Source organism: Podarcis pityusensis, assembly GCF_964106645.2.
Source record: "Podarcis pityusensis genome assembly, chromosome: 11".
NCBI lineage: Eukaryota > Metazoa > Chordata > Lepidosauria > Squamata > Lacertidae > Podarcis > Podarcis pityusensis.
This window is the reverse complement of record NC_138036.1, coordinates 1,410,633-1,431,393: the sequence shown is the minus strand read 5'-3', so window position 1 is coordinate 1,431,393 and position 20,761 is coordinate 1,410,633. Positions and strand designations below refer to the sequence as shown.

The following is a 20,761-nucleotide window of genomic DNA, read 5'->3' as shown; positions in this document are numbered from 1 at the left end:
TATTATTATTACTACTATTACTAACACTGGAACTCAGTGGAACGGCTCTGCTCTGCAATGCTTCTGAATCCCATTTGCTGGAAGACATGGGGCATCTGGGCGAGGTCCACATGTCTTGATCCAGCAGGCCCTTTCTATATGCTTTCACCCACAACCCCATTGCCTCTCAGGTAATTTCCTCAAGCCCCGTTCTTTGCTCAAGTGGCTATTAGCTCCTGCAGAGTGTGATCCTGCTCACAGCAATTGCGTGATCTGCGCACGATTTTTTCGCAGCACCCCAGATCGCCTCCTCCTCCTCCTCTCCCTTGCCTGCCAATACCCACACCTGCGCAGGTTGCCTTTTGCCCTGGGAGATGATGCTCCTGTCCTCTCCTCGCTTGCTTTTGCCCTGTCCCGGAAACTCCCCCTGCAAAGGGGAGAGCCAGGGAGGCCTTGCCTTTCGCTCCTGGTATCTGCAGCCTGAAATCGAACCCAGCCCCCGGCTCCCCCACTCCATTCCCCAGCCGCCAAACTTTTTTACGAGCGCTTTGCTTTTGACATTATTTTTAGGAATTTCTCCAGCGTGTGGCTGGGCTGGTGGGGGGAGGGCGGTGGGGGGAAATGGTTTTCCTTTCCTCCCGAGCAGCAGGCAGGAGCCGCTGGGCTGCTTTGGCTGCCGTTCTGCTTGTTAACAGAGCAGTTGCTGTTCGGCTCCTGCCAGAGCCTCAGGTTACGGGTAGGCGAGGGGCTCGGGTTGGGTGCAGTGGGGCGGCTGCCGAGGGGAGGGGGCTTGGGCTGCGGGGAGGCTTGGGCGAGGGGCAGAAGCGGGGGTCGCGGTGGGGATTGGGTGGGTGTGTTCCCAGCTCTCCGGCTGCAGCCAGCGTCAAGAATAGCGGCCCCCCTCCACCAACCCCCCTTTCCTTTCTTTCTTTTCCCAGAGTTTTTGTGATCTGGCGGCGGCTGCGAGGCCATGGGGAACTGCAGAGGCAGCAGAGGCAGCACCAGGTCTTGAAGGTAAGCTCTTGCCACAGGACGGCAGGAATCACTCTGCGCTCTCCAAAGGACGAGGGAGGCTAGAATTTGTGGGTTCCGGAGCATGGTGCTGTCCGGTTGCACCAGGCAGAGGAGAAACCCCGTGGGTCATAAGTGGTTTAGATACTGCTAGGGGAAACGGGGTGTCTGAAGGAGGCATGCGCTGCCTGAACGTCTCCATCCCTATGCCGTGCATGTGTTTTATGGCACGTGGGGCATGCTCCGAGGGCACCGGGCTGGGTTCCTCTGGCCGATCCCGGCATAAGGAGCTTGGCTCCTCCAGAGGCGACACGGCATCGCTGAGTCACAATCCACTGAGTCAGCACTCTGGGACCCCTGCGTCAACGGGGTCACCGCACGCGGTGGACTCTCTCGTATCTGAGTCAGAGCGTTGGGAAGCGTTCAGTCCTGCGCAGCTGAGTTCAAAGCGTTTTGCAGGGCGCACTGCACACAAGTCTCTGGCTGTTTTTACAACATGTGTTTTCCGCACAGCCAGGGAGAGCGCCGTTAGGGCTGCAGCCGTTTGCTTGCTAAATGTATTTGCTCCACCGTTTAGGGCCCAAAAACCCTCACGAAGCTGCTTTACGGCATTTAATATTCCCAAAAAAGAAGCTTCCAAATTTATTTCCAAAGTTAACTCTGGTGTGCTACTGCAATGGTGGTGCAGGCGGCTTTGTGCGGTTGTTTTTGTGTGAGTTGCTCAAACTTCCACTCAGGCTATCTAAGCCGAAATGTTTCTCTAGATCTCCTGAGCCGAAGCTTTGCCAGACTTATTCCCCTAGCTGCAGTGACAGTAGCAGCAGCAGCAGCCGCCCTGGTCGATTGTATCTCATCCAACTCTCCAAGGTCAACCCAAAGCAACCTTTTAATGGGGCCATAAACCAGGAGGGGTATGTAGAAAGTTTCGGCATGCGGACCCTGCATTTATGGGACACTCTCCCTCGGAGATTAATCAAAGCCCAGCGCTGTAACCTTCTGAAAGCCGTGCACAATCTGCTTGGGTTGGCTTCTGTTGCAGGGGACAAGCAGAGAGACGGTGGTGGGGTTAAGAGACCAATGGAGTTTTTTATGCCAAATTGGATTTAAAGCGGATGCTTCGTTTGTTTAATCTGTTAACTGCCCTCGGAGTCTCCAGGGTGGGGTGAGCTAGGTCCTCAAACAATTAAATCACTGCTCTTTTATTAGCCATTTATTAACCAAATAAGTTGTTTTGGTTTTATTTCTGTTTAACCCGTTGCTGTGCACAGTCTCTGTGAAGGCGGAGGAATTGGCTTCCATTTTTCTGCCTTTACAGCTCTCTGGCTGCATTGCAGTTTACTTTCTCTGGTACTGATATACTTCAGTTGCTGTGGAGCACAACAGAAAGATCTCTGTATGTTCCGCCTGAAGAAGAGAAGATTATTGTGGATTATTGTGGGACAGGTTTAGAAATAGGGTAATGAAAATTATCAAGGGGATGGAGGGGATGGAGAAAGGTTGCAGCATTTAGGACTTTCTAGTTTAGAGAAAAAGTAAGTTAAAAAAGTGGCATGGTAGATGTTTATAAACCCATGGCATGGAGAAATTGGAGAGCGAAATCTCATAATACTAGAACCCAGCTGGGGGGCATCCAAGGAAGCTAAAAGTTGGGAGAATTCAGGACAAAAGAAAATACTCGCACAGTGCACAGTTCAACTATGGAACTCCCTGCCACAAGGAGGTAGTGACAACCACCAATTGGATGACTTTTAAAGAAGATTAGACAGATTTATGGCATGTAAAGTTCTTCTGATGGCTACTGGTCAGGAAGGTTATATTTGGCCGTAAACGACCTTGGCCCAGTATACCTGAAGGAGCGTCTCCACCCCCATCGTTCAGCCTGGACACTGAGATCCAGATCCGAGGACCTTCTGACCCTCACTGCAAGAAGTTACAGGGAACCAGGCAGAGGACCTTTTCAGTAGTGGCGCCTGCCCTGTGGAATGCCCTCCCATCAGATGTCAAGGAAATTAACAACTATCTGACTTTTAGAAGACATCTGAAGGCAGCCCTGCATAGGGAAGTTTTTAATGTTTGAAGTTTTATTCTGTTTTTAATGTTCTGTTGAAAGCTGCCCAAAGTGGCTGGGGAAGCCCAGCCAGGTGGGCGGGGCAGAAATAATAAATTATTATTATTATTATTATTATTATTATTATTATTATTATTTTCACAATTGGAGGCAGAGACTGGGCAGCCATCACCAGTCAGGGATGCTGTAGATTCCTAGGCCTTCAATTTGTTGTTGTTGTTGTTTAGTCATTTAGTTGTGTCCGCCTCTTCGTGACCCCCTGGACCAGAGCACGCCAGGCCCTCCTATCTTCCACTGCCTCCCGCAGTTTGGTTAGACTCATGCTGGTAGCTTCGAGAACACTGTCCCACCATCTGGTCCTCTGTCATCCCCTTCTCCTTGTGCCCTCCATCTTTCCCAGGATCAGGGTCTTTTCCAGGGAGTCTTCTCTTCTCCTGAGGTGGCCAAAGTCTTGGAGCCTCAGCTTCAGGATCTGTCCTTCCAGTGAGCACTCAGGGCTGATTTCTTTCAGAATGGAGAGATTTGATCTTCTTGCAGTCCATGGGACTCTCCAGAGTCTCCTCCAGCACCAGAATTCAAAAGCATCAATTCTTCGGTGATCAGCCTTCTAGGCCTTTAATATCCCTCCCAAATCCAACATTCTGTGATGCTTTCACAACCTAGATGAATTGTGTCATTCTGGATTTTTTGGGAAGGCTGAAATCAAGAGACCCATTTCCACACACTCCCTTCCCAAGTGGCCGAATTGGTAGCGTTAGCTACCCAAGCAGATGTTGCAACCCGGTAGACAACGCCAAAGGTTTTTTGGAGCCACTTGGCCAGTGTGGTCAAATGCCAGCAACTGCATGGCTGTGGCGTAAAGGGGGCATGAGGAGTCATCATCCGCGTATCTTGGCAGCTTTTGAGTTCCTCATCTCCAGGCAGGCTCAGAATTTGAGGAGGTAAAGAGCTGAAGGTGGCGGTTTAAATGTCAGAGAGGAAATGTGCTTTTGCTCAGCTGGATTTCCAAAGGGAAATCTGTCTTTGGACAAAGATCATAGAATCTTAGAATCTTGGAAGGGACCCCAAGGGTCATCTAGTCCAACCCCCTGCAATGCAGGAATCTCAGCTAAAGCATCCCTGACAGATGGCAATGTGTCTTTTGATATTTAGTTGGAATCTCCTTTCTTGCAACTTGGAGCTATTGGTTCGAATCCTACCCTCCAGAAGAAACAAACTTGCTCCATCTTCCATGTGACAGCCCTCAAGATATTTGAAGATGTCTCTCATATCTCCTCTCAGACTCCTCTTTTCCAGGCTAAAAATACCCAACTCCTTCAACCGTTCCTCATAAGGCTTGGTTTCCAAACCCTTCATCATCTTGGTTGCCCTCCTCTGCACATCCTCCAGCTTGTCAACAGCCTTCTTAAATTGTGGTGCCCAGAATTGGACATAGTATTCCAGGTGTGGCCTGTTCAAGGCAGAATAGAGTGATACTATTATTTCCCTTGATCTGGACACTAGACTTCTGTTGGTGCCACACAGAATAGCATTCACTTCTTTTGCTGGTGCATCACACTGTTGACTCATGTTAAGCTTGTGGTCCTAAGACCCCTAGATCTTTTTCACGTCTCCTACTGGTAAGCCAGATGTTCCTCATCTTATATATGTACATCTGGTTCTTCCTGCCTAAGTGCTTAACTTTACATTTGTCCCTGTTGAAATTCATTTTGTGAGCTTGTGCCCAATACTCCAATCTGTAAAGGTCATTTTGAATTCTGATTCTGTCTTCTGTGGCATTACCTTACCTTATGGCAGGATGAGTAAAAGACTCATTCTAACATGAGAAGATCTTGCTGGATCAGGCCAGTGGCCCATCTGGTCCAGCATCCTGTTCTCACAGGGACTGAGTAGATGCTTGTGCGAAACCTCCAAGCAGGATCCAGGCTGTATAGCCCTCCCCCTTCCTGTAGTTTCCAACAACTGGGATTCTCGAAGCCTGGCTGCCTCCGACTGCAGAAGTAGAGCATAGTCATCCTGGCCATTGATAGCAATAACCTCCACAAATTTGTCTACTCCTCTTGTAAAGCCATCTAGGTTGGCAGCCATCCCTGCCTCCTGTGGCAGGGAGTTCCACAGTTCAACTGTGCTGGAGATGGCCTCATCATCATCACCTGATGCTGTTGAACCCGGGACCTTTGGTCTGTCCCTGAGCTCTGGCCGCTCCTTGTTGAGGGGTAAAGCCCCCCAGGTTAACAGTTATAGGGTGAAGCCTGCCTGAAAGCGCTTGCCCCTCTTCCAAGGTTCGTGCAGCTTAGCTGTGACTGCTCAGTTCTGAAAGAAATCCATTCTGTACGTTTTCAAGAGCACCCTTTACAAAATAAAAACAAATCACAAATTGCAGGACACTCAGAGTTTTGCATTTCTGTCATTTCGTGAAAGAGGAAAAAGCTGGAGGGTTTGGGTTTCAAAATATGGATTTCAGTGTTGGAAGGAAATTCAGTTTTAATGAGGTCTTATGTCTCTATTCATTTTATTGCCTTCCCTGAGCCTTTAGAGTGGAGCAGGCAGTAAAATAAATTGTCCGGCTCGCCAGGAGCCTTCTAAGTTACCACCGGAAGATCCAGCATTGGTCTGTTGCCATGGGAGCTCTGCCACAGTGGGAAGCAAGGAGAAATGGTCCCACCGTAGAGACAGGAAAGGTGGCAGGTGCTGAGCTTTTGATACACGGAAGGTGCCCACGTTCAAGCCCTGCCATCTCTGGTGGGAAGGAACCTGGTAGCAAGGCTGGTAGTCTTGGTTCAGGTGGCACAGAGACTCACAGAATTGTAGTTGTGGGAGGGACCCCAGCGGTCATCTAGTCCAACCCCCTGCAATGTGGCAATCATGGCTAAAGAACCCCTGACAGAAGGTCATTCAAGCTCTCCAGCAAAGGGGAGTCCACCACCTTCTGAGGGAGTTTTTTAAGCAGTTGGATGGGTTGTCGTGTTGTCTTGAAGCTAGGAAATTAAGGGAGAGAGCCCAGCTGAAGATTCGGAGCAGACATTTGGAGGTAACATCGAGCCCTCTCTTATAATACTTCTTGTTGTCAGAATCACAAGCCCATTCAATAAACACACAAGACGTAACCGGCTGAACGTTTGAAAAAATAATATATACTATTCATTGTATTGAACTGTAGATTTCAAAAGAAGTAGCTCATAAAGTTCAACGAAAAGCGTAGAAGACTCAGTGGATCAGTTCATTCACTGATCAGTTTATGCATGAGGTCCATATATGTGAAAGTGTCTATTCCACCTGTCTGTTCATAGAGTCCAACAATCCACACAAAAGGTTGTTGCAGTTCGACAAGGATTTCCGGAATATTAGCCTTGTTTCGCCGTCTTGGGCTTCATCAGTAGTACAAACTCATATATGATACCACAGGACAGTGGATCTTATAGCATAGTAGTAGCTGCTATAAGAACCACAAGCCCAGCAATAACTCAGTCAAAGAACTCTTTGGCTTCCATCTTGGCAAAATGGCGCCCGGCCTTCTTGAAGGACTCAGCAGATGAAACAATACGGTCGAGGCGGTAGTGATTCTGTGTGGCCTTCTAAAGAGCTCTTTCAGCAAATAGATTTATTTTAATTGTGCTTCTTAAAAATGCAGTTTGAAAAACAGGTCTTTGCCCTGTGGTGTATGAGGTGATTTGAATTCCGGGCACACAGATGGTAATTTTCTGGACTCTGTGAAATGGGGACAATTCGGTCGGATGTTGCTTTTCTCAGTGTGCACAGATGGAGCTCATCATTGCTTTTTGTTCCCTATTTTGCCTTCCTGCTCATAAATCCTGAGAGGTATTTCCTGAAACTCTAAACTCTATATGAGTGAAAACTGGTTTGACAATGATATTCCCTCTTCACAGGGACTTCTGGGAACTGTAGTTTTTGAGTGGGGGGCTAGGAGCGCCTAACAGGATCCAGAGCATCTTGCCAGCTACAGTTCCTGGGATTCTTCCGGTGAAGTGATGCTAAAGTGATAGGCAATGAATGCGAGTTAGTGCAGCGGATGTGCCCCAAATACACGTTCGTACTTGGTTTGTGCACCTTGGCATTTTCTAACGGAGCATCTAAGGACACATTCGGAAGTGGTGCTAAAAATGCTTTTCGGTCCGAAAAGTGTGAAGCTGGTTAATGAGGTGTAGAAAGTGGAAAAGAGCCATTTTAAAAATAGAAATCTGCATGCCAGCTAATGAAGATTTCCTTTTTCATTTCGAACAACACTTGTGAGAAACGGGCACAGGGGACTCATTGAGTTACTATACATGTCATACGAAAATGAGCATCTGTCCCGGAGAAACTGAGGGTTTCTTGGAGGTGATTTGCGGTTCCAGAGTGAGAAGGTCAGTGCTGCAAGGCAGATTTCCCTGAAAGATGGGCTTGACCACCACCACTGATCAACTCCTGCGATGTACCAATGCAGGCGAGTGTGGTTTGGTGTGTTCCCGGACGCGTTCTCCGTTTACACAGAGCCACAGTGACGCCCAGCAAGATTGGCCGGCGCCTCGCGTGAACGCCCTGGGACGCTTCCCACAATTCTCTGCAACAAGCCATCGCTCGGCAGACACACGTCGACTTGGAAAGGGCTCTCTGCATCTAGAAAATTCTGAAACCCACTGGAATAGCCAGGCATAGATGTTGAAAGCCGGCGTGGTGTTTCGCTCCAATGTTTTGAGCGTCCTCCTCTGCCTGTGTGAAACTGAGTCACAAGGTCTGGACGCTTTTGCAAAGAAATATGAATTTTTAACGAAAAATGCAAGGGAGCCTCACGGCAAGAGGCTTAAGGGGTTGAGTTGCAGGGCTGCAGTGCGGACATGCTCTCTTCATGGATTAAATGCACACGGGTTGGAGGTGTTTGCAGAGTTGGGGGCCCTACAATGTTTCGCCAGCCAGTACGTGCCAATCAGCATGGCTTTTCTTGTGCAACTCATTGTTTTCCCATCTGTGATATAATAATAATAATAATAATAATAATAATAATAATAATAAATTTATTTATACCCTGCCTTTCCCGGTTCAAAAACCGGGCTCAGGGCAGCTAACAACAAATTTAAAACACTTAATTGTAAAAACAGCATAAAATACAGTATAAAAACATGAATAGCAATAAAATTCAAAGTTCAGAAATCAGTTTAGGGGAAATCCATCTAATAAGCATTAGATAATCCCCAGGGCTAGCTGCCTGAGTTGGTCCTACTTGGGCCAGCGAGGAGGCCAGGGGAGAATTAGCTGTGGGGTCTCAGAGCAGGTAATCTTCATAAAAGGGGAGGGGGAGGGAAGAGAAAGGAAATAGAAGATCAGGCTGAATTCAAATTAAAGGCTCTGTCTTACAGGCCTGACGAAAGGAGGTTAAATCCTGAAGGGCCTGTGTACATGTGTACCCTCTGAGTAATTGCAGGGATGTTCCGATTCTAGACAATTCAGTTTCATCCACAGAAGACGGCATTCTGCGTATGTCCAAAGGGGTTGTTGTTTTGGGGTGGAGCAGAGGAATGATGGGATCTGGTGACAAGTCATGTCTGTCTTCCGTGTGTGTGTGACAGATTGCAGAGGCTGGCCCACCCCTTTCCTTTGCCGAAAGCCTTCATGTGGGATACAGGGATGCTTTTTCCAGAAGAGCTGACATATGGAAGATGCTGAGCTCAATGTGCCTTTGGTTTGATCCAGCAGCCAGGCTCTTACTATGCCATGATGTCAGTGTTCTCGCTGAGTGCAGTCAAACTTCGGTTTTCAAACGTAATCCATTCTGGAAGCCCGTTCAGCTTCCGAAATGTTTGGAAGCCGTGCCTCAGCTGTCGAGCTTCCTGCAGTCAAGTGGAAGCCGCGTTGGACATTTGGCTTCTGGAAAACGTTCGAAAACCGGAGCATTTACTTCCAGGTTTTCGGCATTCGGGAACCGAAATGTTCCAAAACGAAGGCGTTTGGGAGCTGAGGTTTGACAGTACTGATTTATTCCAGAATAAATTTTTTTGCAAGCATCAATCTGATAATGTCACAATCCTTTGCATCATTGCACTTCTGAATTCCAGTTGCTGGCAGGTGGGCACGGTCTTACCGCTGCCGGGCTCATGCGCAGCTTGCAGGCTTCCGCGGGCGTCTGGGTGGCCATTGCAAGCCCAGGATGACGGATGGATGGACTATTGGCTGATCCAGCAAGCCTGTGCTATGTTCTCATAACATTTTGGAGGAGGTGTCCGTGCAGTGGAGACCTTTGCTGAGACGGTACCAAGTGGGCCTCCTTTGAGGCAGCTGGAGCACCAGAGAGGGGTGCATTGAGTTCTAGGATTCGAGGAACACACAGGACCAGGTCGTCTCCTGATCCAGCCATCGTGGCCACGGCATGCCTTTCACCTCTCCTTGCATTTCGTCCTGATATCACTGCTCAGATGTGATGCCCTGACTTAGTCTGCTTTGCGTAGTGTGAACCCAAATATGTGTGTGCTTATTTGTGAATGGAGTTGTTTTCTCCAAGCCTAGAGACGGTGTCCCACTGAACACAAGCAGAGACGACTGTTTGTTCCATTTCAATTATTTAAATACAGCGGTTCCTTGGTTCTCAAACTTAATCCGTTCCGGAAGTCGGTTCCAAAACCAAAGTGTTCCAAAACCAAGGCGCACTTTCCCATAGAAAGTAATGCAAAACAGATTAATCCGTTCCAGACTTTTAAAAACAACCCCTAAAACAGCAAATTAACCTGAATTCTACTATCTAACGAGACCATTGATCCATAAGCAATAAACAATGTACTGTAGTCACACAATCAATCAGTAGCTGAACTGGGTTCCACACAGTCAGAAAAACAAAACAAAAGCCGCAAAAACAAAAATGCAAAATAACTAGCAAAAACAGACAGACCTCAGCATAACACTCAAATTGTTGGTGTAACACTCAAAACAGAAGCGTAACACTCAAAACAGAAGTGTAACATACAAAACGGAGCACGTTCAACTTCTGAAAAAAGTTCACAAACCGGAACACAGTGTTTGGGTTCCAGGGCGTTTGAGAACCAAGGTACCATTGTACTGCCCTTTTGCCACAACAAAAGCAAATAGATAAGAATACATTGAAAAAAGAAAACAGTCTGGCATTTGACACTACTTTGTGCATTGTTAGCTCAGAATCTGGGTATATCTTTTCTGTGGGTGTGTCATATGTTTGTATTTCCCGCTTTGTGGAAATAATCTGCAAAGCGATTTGCGGATTGTGAGCTGACCTGGCAATAACATTCCTAAGGTCCTTAAAGGATGGGGAAGGCGGGTCATTGACAAGAGCCTTTGGTTCGGTGGCTGAATCGCTTAAAGCCCTGCTGGGTTGCTGCCGTTTTGCAGAGCCAGACGGGGCATGTTGTGCAACACGCAGTAAAACGGTTGACGACCGGCAACTGTCAAGTGTGGAGCCAGGATTCTCGGCTGACGGACACATGTTCAGGCGTCTCAGTTTCCATAGGGACTGGCTGCTTCCCCAGGAATGCTCCTGGCTCCTGGCATTTAAATATAACCCATCTTGCACCAACGCAGTGGATTGTTTTCTAGGCCTCTTATATCACCGTCGACTCTTGGATCCGGGTCTTGTAAACAACAGATGAGGCAGTAAATCTACGTCTGGATTGTATTGCGTGGGACTGCAGGTGGGGACTCACATCACAGAATGCTCCTCCATGGAACAAAACTCTTTTACTTAGAAATCTAGCCTTCTGCAGAGAAGGCCAAACATTTTATTTTATTTTATTTTATTTTATTTTATTTTATTTTATTTTATTTATTTTATTTTATTTTATTTTATTTTATTTTATTTTATATATTAAATTTCTATACCACCCTTCATGCAAGGATCACAAGGTGGTTTACAATATAAAAGCACAAAAATACAGAACAGAGTAACAAACAAAAACAATAACTCCTGCACACAATTTAAAAGGTTATTGCTTACCTTGGTCTGGAAACTATATAGTGGTACCTTAGTTCTCAAACTTAATTCCAGAAGTCCATTCCAAAACCAAGGCGCGCTTTCCCATAGAAAGTCCAGACTTTTAAAAACAACCCTTAAAACAGCAATTTAACATGAATTTTACTATCTAATGAGACAATTGAACCATAAAAGGAAAGCAATAATCAATGTAAGGTAAAGGTAAAGGTACCCCTGCCCGTACGGGCCAGTCGTGTCCGACTCTAGGGTTGTGCACCCATCTCACTTAAGAGGCCGGGGGCCAGCGCTGTCCGGAGACACTTCCGGGTCACGTGGCCAGCGTGACAAGCTGCATCTGGTGAGCCAGCGCAGCACACGGAACGCCGTTTACCTTCCCGCTAGTAAGTGGTCCCTATTTATCTACTTGCACCCGGGGGTGCTTTCGAACTGCTAGGTTGGCAGGCGCTGGGACCGAGCAATGGGAGCGCACCCCGCTGCGGGGATTCGAACCGCCGACCTGACGATCGGCAAGTCCTAGGCGCTGAGGTTTTACCCACAGCACCACCCGCGTCCCTAATAATCAATGTACTGTACTGTAAAATAAATAAGACAGTATTGTAGATGATAAAAGTTTTTTTAAAAAAATTCTTACCTGCACTGATGATAGTCATTGTTTGGATAGGGGGCTTTTATCCGTTTCCACAGTCACACAATCCATCAATCAGTAACTGAACTGGGTTCCACATAGTCCCAAAAACAAATGAACCGAAAAAGCCTCAAAAACAAAAATTCAAAATAAATGACAAAAACAAAAGCGCCAAACTTAATCCATTCCGGAAGTTCCGTTTGACTTCTGAAATGTTAAAAAACCAAGGCGCAGTTTCTAATTGGTCCAGGCAAGGGGTCAGTAACCTTTTTCAACCATGGGCCGGTCCACTGTCCCTCAGACCATGTGGTGGGCCTGACTATATATTTTTTTCGGGGGGGGGGGGGGAATAATGAACGAATTCCTATGCCCCACAAATAGCCCAGAGATGCATTTTAAATAAAAGGGCACATTCTACTCATGTAAAAACATGTGGATTCCTGGACCGTCCACTGGCTGGATTTAGAAGGCGATTGGGCCGCATCCAGCCCACGGGTCTTAGGTTGCCTACCCCTGGTCCAGGTGCCCCAGAAACAATAGCCGACAGCCGTTTCGGATGTTTGGCTTCCGAAAAACATTTGCAAACTGGAACGCTTACTTCTGGGCTTTCGGCGTTTGGGAACCAAGGTACAACTGTACAATCATACCTCGGGCTGAAGTAGCTTTGGGATGAATATTTTCGGGTTGCCCTCCGCAGCGACTCGGAAGTAACAGAGTCTGTTACTTCCGCGTTTCGCCGCTCGCGCATGCACATGCACAGACACTGAAAATGACATCATGCACATGCATGGAAGCACATGCATCGTGGCACGCGCAGACACCCAGACGCGGGTTGTGTTCGCTTCTGGATGCGAATGGGGCTCCGGAACGGATCCCGTTCGCATCCAGAGTACCACTGTACTTCTGTTGAAGCGGCCGAGAACAGTGTTTGCTTCTATTGCCGCTGCATCACCCTGTTGACTCATGTTAAGCTTGTGGTCCACCAACCGAGCTTGTGGTTTGCACCTGGCACCTGGTGCTCTTATCATTGAACATGTCCTTCAGGGAAACCGATGGGGATACCAGTGCAAACCAATCTGTCACACACTTAGGACAGTGTGGAGCAGGTGGCACTTCCTTGCTTACCTGCTTGCCTCTGTTTGTCAGGATGGGGGCACCCCAGGAGTATGCCGGCATCAGGCGGGCTAATTCACAGGAGTGGGGTCTCACGCCAGGGAGGACTAAGACCCATTAGCACCTGGGTGGTGGAGTAATAAGATGTCTAAACCTCAGCAATTTGCACCTCATTAATGAGCTCAAGTTTTGCATCCTGGCCAGTCCTATACACCAGACACATTTCCTATGAGGAAGTCACTTGACCCTTGGGAAATGTGAGTGGACAAATCAGGGTGGATAAAAATAAATGATTTTTAAAAATAAAATAAATTGGATTTATTTATTTTTTAAATCAGATTTTTTTTATTTAAATTGGGATTTTTAAAGTAAAATGGAGGAAACATCTTTCTAAAGATAGCTTTCTATTTAAGTTACGTTATAGTTCAAAGGCTATTCATCAGGAAATAAGGATTTGTTTTTCATATGTGCCAAAACTCAGTCTAAGGGTGTGTGTGTTTTAATTGTTTAACCACATCAGTTAGCAAACATGGATACATATGCAATAATGTTATTGTTTTAGTTAAATAAATTGTTTAAAGGTAAAGGGACCCCTGACCATTAGGTCCAGTCATGACCGACTCTGGGGTTGTGTTCTTAACCCGAGGTACTATTTCTGGGTTAGCGGCATCTGTAACCTGAAGCGTCTGTAACCTGAGGTACCACTGTATCCGCATTTTGCAAAGAAAATAATATTTTGAAACTATGGTATACCATATTGAAATGTTTAAATGTTTCTTTGTCCTTGAATCTTCCTGCCACACTTGCCATCCATTTATGCCAGACCAGGGTGGCATGCCACACCCTTTGAGAACCTTAAAGGGGTAAAGGTCTGTTCAAGACCCTGTGTTTATTTAGACAGGGCAATTGTGCTGGAGAAGATCCCGCCAGCCAGACTCTCTCATGGGCTGACCGGCAGGCTGTTCGTCTGCTTGCATAAAGAACTTGACAGCTTTTATAAAGACGGCAAAGTTGTCACAACTCGGCTAATAAGAAACCACAAGGAATTAGCTTTGTAGGGGGAAAATGTTGCCAATCCAAAAACCTCAAGCGTTCTGTTTCTTCTCGTGAATGTAGCATCCCATGCCAGCCTGGGTTTGTTTTGTTTTTTATGTGTTTGTCTCATAGCCCGGGGTGAGGGGTGGGGGTGGGAGCTGGGCTAGGCAAGAGCAAGCCTTAAAAATATATATATTTATTAATAAGTTAATAAGCCGGTGCTTCAGCAAGAATGCCATGATTCCCATCATAATTTCTTTTTTATCATTCCGTAGAAAGTGATTGCCAAAATCGTAGTCCAATTTCATGCAGTCAATTCTGTAGTTAAACCATAATCATCACGATAGTAAAAGATTCTTTCAATCCCGCTTGCGTACTTCAAAAGTCAGGCAGTCAGTCTTTCGAGAGAGGTTTGCCAGGTAGAATAGCAAATGCAAAATATATCAAAGAGAAATAATGGAGGCTCACGCCGCCCTTCCGTTCCGATATACCGGTCCAATTGCAATGATGGTCCTTCTCCAGATCGAATCCTTGGCACCCAGTGGCTGAGTCAATAAGCAGAATACTTTATCTCCCCTAGTTCAGAGCATGCCTGTTAATTAAGTCCAAATTTCATCTTAAAAAGCAGGTGTCCGCTGCTTTTTAAGAGAGCCAGTGTGGTGTAGTGGTTAAAAGCGGTAGTCTCGTAATCTGGGGAACCGGGTTTGCGTCTCCGCTCCTCCACCTGCAGCTGCTGGGTGACCTTGGGCCAGTCACACTTCTCTGAAGTCTCTCAGCCCCACTCACCTCACAGAGTGTTTGTTGTGGGGGAGGAAGGGAAGGGAGAATGTTAGCCGCTTTGAGACTCCTGAAGGGGAGTGAAAGGCGGGATATCAAATCTAAACTCTTCTTCTTCTTCTTCTTCTTCATGTTGGCAGCTTTGGAGAGTTGCCAAAAACGCACGGTGCATTGCACCCAGCGCCCCCTGCCCCCTCATTCCTTCCGGACAGGCAGCAGATATTGGATGCTCTGCGGGTGAAGCTCCCCCCCCCCAACCCTGGGGGGTTTGGGAGGATAATTACTCCCATGTTATCCTCAAATTCCGCACAAAAAGGCTCCTATGCAATGGGGACAGCCATTCGCCATGGCAGCCAAACAGGAAGTTCTGTTTTATTATTATGACATTTATAGCCTACTTTTCACCCAGGAAGCTGAAACTGGCACATGTGGTTCTCCCCTTCCTTGTTTCATCTTCACAATAACCCTGTAGGGTAGGTCAGCCTAGGAGACTGAGTCTGGCCCCAGGCAACCCAGCATGTTCCATAGCTGAGTGGGATTTGAACTGTGGTCTCCCAAGTCTTGGACACTTTTAAAGAGCCATTTAAGCTTGGGATTGCTAACATGTCTTGCGGCAGTGAGTTGTCCAGGTTGCTTGTGCATCGTGCCAATAACTGCTTAGATTTGACATGAGCCTCATGCAGTAAATCAGCTCCATTAGAAATTGCCCCGATTTTTAAAAAATTTATGGAAAAGTGGGATAGATATAAGATATAGGTTCAAAAATACAGTAAAGGTTCGCTATCTATACTAGCATTTGATTGACGTTGGGGAGAGACTGAGTTGAGAAACAAGACCAAGGGTACATATTGATATAGGAATGTATTAGATAAAATGTAAAGAAATATACAATATTAAGAGTACATTCATTTGTAAAAAAGGAATATACAATGGGATAGTCCAAAGTGTTGGTATGTATATATGATTTTGGAATAGTTTTTTGTCCTTGAGGTTTTTTTCCCATTCCTTTAAGTATATAAACTTTGTATACGTGCTGAAAATTACAGTATAATAAGCCTTGTGATGTAATGTTTACCGATGTAACATAAGAACTTTAATAAATAAATAAAACTGCAAAAAAAGAAAGAAAGGAAAGAAATTGCCCCGATTTCTAATATTCTTGCCTAGGATGCAGTTGGGGACTGTTTTCCCAGGGTGACTGGAAAGAGAGAATACAGTTAATTGCACATGCTAAACAATTAGCAATGTAATTAAGGCTTTGAGGCATGTTGGTCCACAGGAACATCTCGGTATTATGGAAGCTGAGTGTCTGGGTCAGGGGTCTGCAAGTCTGAGTCGCATCTCTGTTAGAGTGTAAAAATATGAAGGTGGCTGAAAGTTTAAAAAAGGTGAACTGTGAAGGGAGTGTAGAATGATTCAGTGCTTTTGACCAGCAAGGTTGTTTTCCTGAGTTTTTCTTTTCTTTTCACAGCAAATTTATTGTTGCCTCCCATGAATCAAGTTGCGATAACATTGCCATCCCTATAAAAAAATGTTCAGTTCTGTACGTGAGCAGAACACCCTGTCAATCAGCTCGGAAGAAAGTCTGGCTGACGGGGTCTTCTCCAGTGCAATGGCCTTGTCCCTTTTCTCAGGCAGGCAGTGTGGTATAGTGGTTAGAGTGTTGTACCGGGACGTGGGAGAGACCCAGGTTCCAAACCCTGCTTGGCCACGTGATGCTCACTGGGTGACCTTGTGGAGGGCAGTCGCTGCCCCTCAAGCCTAACCTCCCTCGCAGGGTTGTTGTGGGGGGTTAAATACAGAAACATGTAGGTGGGGTCACCTTGGGAGGAAAAGGTGGGATATATAAATGGAGGCAGTGAGAGATTTTACTTTCTTGGGCTCCATGATCACTGCAGATGGTGACAGCAGTCACGAAATTAAAAGACGCCTGCTTCTTGGGAGAAAAACGATGACAAACCTAGACAGCATCTTAAAAAGCAGAGACATTACCTTGCCGACAAAGGTCCATATAGGTAAAGCTCTGGTTTTCCCAGTAGTGATGTATGGAAGTGAGAGCTGGACCATAAAGAAGGCTGATCGCCGAAGAATGGATGCTTTTGAATTCTGGTGCTGGAGGAGACTCTTGAGAGTCCCATGGACTGCAAGAAGATCAAACCTCTCCATTCTTAAGGAAATCAGCCCTGAGTGCTCACTGGAAGGACAGATCCTGAAGCTGAGGCTCCAAGACTTTGGCCACCAAATGAGAAGAGAAGACTCCCTGGAAAAGACCCTGATGTTGGGAAAGATGGAGGGCACAAGGAGAAGTGGACGAAAGAGGATGAGATGGTGGGACAGTGTTCTCGAAGCTACAAACATGAGTTTGACCAACCTGCGGGAGGCAGTGGAAGACAGGAGTGCCTGGCGTGCTCTGGTCCAGGGGGTCACGAAGAGGCGGACACGACTAAACAACGGACACGACTCAACAACAACAAATAAATGCGATAAATAAATAAAACAGTAACTGTGCAGACTCTGCCCTTAGCCCAAGGCCCATCAATGGGTCCCCATCTTGCCTGCCTGCCTGCCTGCCATCTCTTTCAAAGAGACTTTACGCTCCCTTTTTCAGCTCCAGAAGCCAAACCGAGCCTCTTGGCCTGGAACTGGAGCTCTTGCCCAGCTTTGTCTCTGGAAAGAGAGAGTCGGGTCAGGTTTCGCCAGGAGAAACCTCAGTTTGAAGTATGGCAGCGCAGCGAGAGCTTGGAGGGGACTTGTGAGGTGGGAGGCCAGGGAAATTCTCCAAACCCCAGGCATAATATGGACCCTTCTGTGGCTCAGGCTTGGATCGAGTGCTGAGGATGGGAGGCTTAATCGATGTGCACATGTGAGCCCTCTGGAACATGTGCATGCAACTTATTTATTTACTTTATCTATTTCATAAAATGTATGCGCTGCTTGATTGTAAAAACAACCCCAAAGCAGTTTGGAAAAAGATAAAACAATAAGATCAAGAAAGATTTGCAACCGTACTTTGAAACATACAAATAGTTAAAATACCAAAACGGATGAAACCCACAACAGCATTGCTAAGCATCTGGGTATGCTTGCCTAAACCAGGACGTTTTTGGCAGGCACCGAAAAGAATACAGCGAAGGCGGCTGCCTGATATCAATAGGCAGGGAGTTCCAGCTTTCAAAATTATATGCCATTATATAAATTTATGGTGCAACAGTATTTGGATGAGGGAGTACTGTTCTGGTTGCCTGGCCTCAGAAAGGGTATTGCAGAGTTGGAAAACATTCAGAAAAAGCCAAGCAAAATGATAAATGGGATGCAGTGACAAGGGAAGGTGACAGCGTTTTGGAACCTTTTAGTTTAGAGAAAAGACGACTGGGAGGAAACAGGATTGAATTTTTTTAATTGGTGCCTGGCATGGAGAGAGCGGATGGGGACCAGTTTCCCTCCCTCTCTCATCACACTAGAAGTTGTGGACCTCCAAGGAAGCTGGACGTTGGGAGAATCAGGATAGATAAAAGAAAGTCCTTCTTCACACTGTGGAACTTTGGAACTCCCTTCCACAGGAAGTCACCAACTTGGATGTCTGTAAAAGAGGATTGGACAAATTCATGGAGCAGGAGAAGGCTATTGATGGCTCTACTCTGCCTCCATTGCTAGAGGCAATAGTGCTTCTCAAGGCCAGTTATTGGAAACCACAGGAGGGGAGAGGGTCTTGTGGTTGAATCCTGCTTGTGGGTTTCACAAATGCGTCTGCTGGGCTACTGTGAGACAGGGTGGTGGACTTTTGTTGTTGAGTCATTTAGTCGTGTCCGCCTCTTCGTGACCCCCTGGACCAGAGCACGCCAGGTCCTCCTGTCTTCCACGGCCTCCCGCAGTTTGGCCAAACTCATGCTGGTAGCTTCCAGAACACTGTCCAACCATCTCATCCTCCGTCGTCCCCTTCTCCTTGTGCCCTCCATCTTTCCCAACATCAGGGTCTTTTCCAGGGAGTCTTCTCTTCTCATTTGGTGGCCAAAGTCTTGGAGCCTCAGCTTCAGGATCTGTCCTTCCATTGAGCACTCAGGGCTGATTTCCTTCAGAATGGTTTGATCTTCTTGCAGTCCATGGGACTCTCCAGAGTCTCCTCCAGCACCAGAATTCAAAAGCATCAATTCTTCAGCGATCAGCCTTCTTTATATCCAGCTCTCACTTCCATACATCATCACTGGGAAAACCAGAGCTTTACCTATACGGACCTTTGTCAGCAAGGTGATGTCTCTGCTGGACTAGAAGGGCCTTTTGGCTGTATGCAGCAGGTGCCTCTTACGCTGTTATGTTCTTAACGTCTCGTTCCCCTGCTGCTGCCAGGCCCTGACCCTCAGAGAATGCATCTGAGAACGTGCTGAGTGCCTTTCCTGCTCCCCCGGCTGTCTCGTGCACCGTCCTGAGATGGAGTCCCGGTGGTTTTAGGCAGCCTCTCTGCTCCCCGCCCCTCTGTTTTGGGCACTCTGCGCTGCCCATAGTCCTTGGCAGGCTCCTGAGGGGAGGCTGGCTGGATGGAAACAAGCTGGCCCCACTTTCTCTCCCTTGCGCCTCTTTGCTCTTTAAAGCCTGACCAGGTCCTGGGGCTGCTGCTGCACAATTATAACGCAATGCAATTAAAGCCCCTATAAAATGCCAGCAGCATGGAAGTGGTCCATGAGCGAAAGAACAGGCTGTTTGTTGTGCTTGGCAGGATTCGTTTCATGGAACCATCGCGGCAAGAGGCACCCTCTGTCCACTCCAAGCTCGGTGGGCCGGGGGAGAGGGGGGAGAAGGGATGGAACCTGGAACACATGGTGGGCTTGTGCCAACCAGTCTTCCTGGAGTATTGGGGGGGCAGAAAGGGGGCTTTTTCAGCGGGGGAAGTCTTGGATGGGTCGCCCTCTCCCCCCGACCAATGTTACTCACAGCTCTTGCATTTCCCCTTCTCTGCCGCTGCACTAAATCATAGAATTGTAGGGATGGAAGGGAACCCAGTGGTCATCTAGTCCAACCCCCTGCAACGCATCCCTAACAACCAAGACACGTGCTAGGTGGACGCGTGTCTTCATCTTTTGCAGTTTGTTGCTGAGTTTAATTTGTTCTGAATGCTTCTTTGAATAGCTGTTCTTGCCTTTCGTTGGTCATTTCAGTATTTCATTTTGCGTTGTAAACCCCTTTGAGGTTTTGTAATGTACGCGTAAAAGGAAGCCCTTCTTTACGCAGTGCAGAGTTAACCTGTGGAACTCCCTCCCACAGGAGGCAGTGATGGCCAGCGACTTGGATGGCTTTTAAAGAGGATTAACCAAATTCATGGAGGAGGAGAGGGCTTCCGATGGCTGCTAGCCTCTCCTCTCCACAGTCAGAAGCAGCGATGCTTCTGAATGCCAGTTTCTGAGTTGCTCTTGTGCTCAAATCTAAGTTCTTTGTCTCTTACTACAATCAAGTACTGTGTAGCTTTTGATAAATAAGGAAATAACACTTAGCAGAGTGGAATGAGTATGGATGGAGGACATAAATAGCAACACTCTAGATGTCCCGGGCCCTAAGGAAGTTAGATTGGCTTCAACCAGAGCCAGGGCCTTTTCAACACTGGCCCCAACTTGGTGGAGCGCTCTGTCTCATGAGACCAGGGCCCTGCAGGATCTGATTTCTTTCCGCAGGGCCTGTAAGTCAGAGTTGTTCCACCTGGCCTTTTCTTGGAATCAACTTGATCCCCTCCCCCTCTTTCCTTTCTTCTTCTGTGATGGAACTTCACAGAACAGATGGGGACTTCCCTGGCTTTTTTCTGGCCCACGTAGGACCAGTCTGGATAGTTGGCCTTGGTGAAGATTTGACGTTTTCATCCCCAAAATGTTTTTGATTTGAGTTTCTACTGAAATGAGGCTGCATTTTAATGTTGTACTTAATCTTGTTTTTAAGTTGTATTTTAATCAATTGTTTTTTTAACTGGTGTTAGCCGGTCTTGGCTTGGGAGGATGGGGTATAAATAAAATTTATTATTATTATTATTATTATTATTATTATTATTATTATTATTGAAGTCCTATCTTATGGGAGGCTCCCTTCATATTTGGAACTGTGAGCAATGCTTGAGGTTTTCCAGGCGCCAGGTGCGTTTTGCTTCTGGCACGAGTCCAATTGCAACTACATGGAGATTTCTGTGCACCGTATCGGTGACCACGGTTTCAAAATCTACCTTAGTCCA

The 20,761-nt window shown here is 46.8% G+C and overlaps 1 protein-coding gene across 3 annotated transcripts in view; it reads left to right on the top strand.

Moving 5' to 3' along the window:
- The window catches only part of IL11RA (interleukin 11 receptor subunit alpha), a 152,729-nt gene that overhangs the window by 69,397 nt on the left and 62,571 nt on the right, over positions 1-20,761 (top strand). Inside the window, exons 1-3 of one of the 3 annotated variants that reach the window (XM_080973596.1) lie at positions 648-715; positions 918-993; positions 1,755-1,901. The gene's annotated coding sequence lies outside the window, so the exon portion shown is untranslated. Of the gene's footprint in view, positions 1-646; positions 716-917; positions 994-1,754; positions 1,902-20,761 lie in introns of those variants that run through there. The other 2 variants (XM_080973594.1, XM_080973597.1) reach the window with 2 other exon arrangements.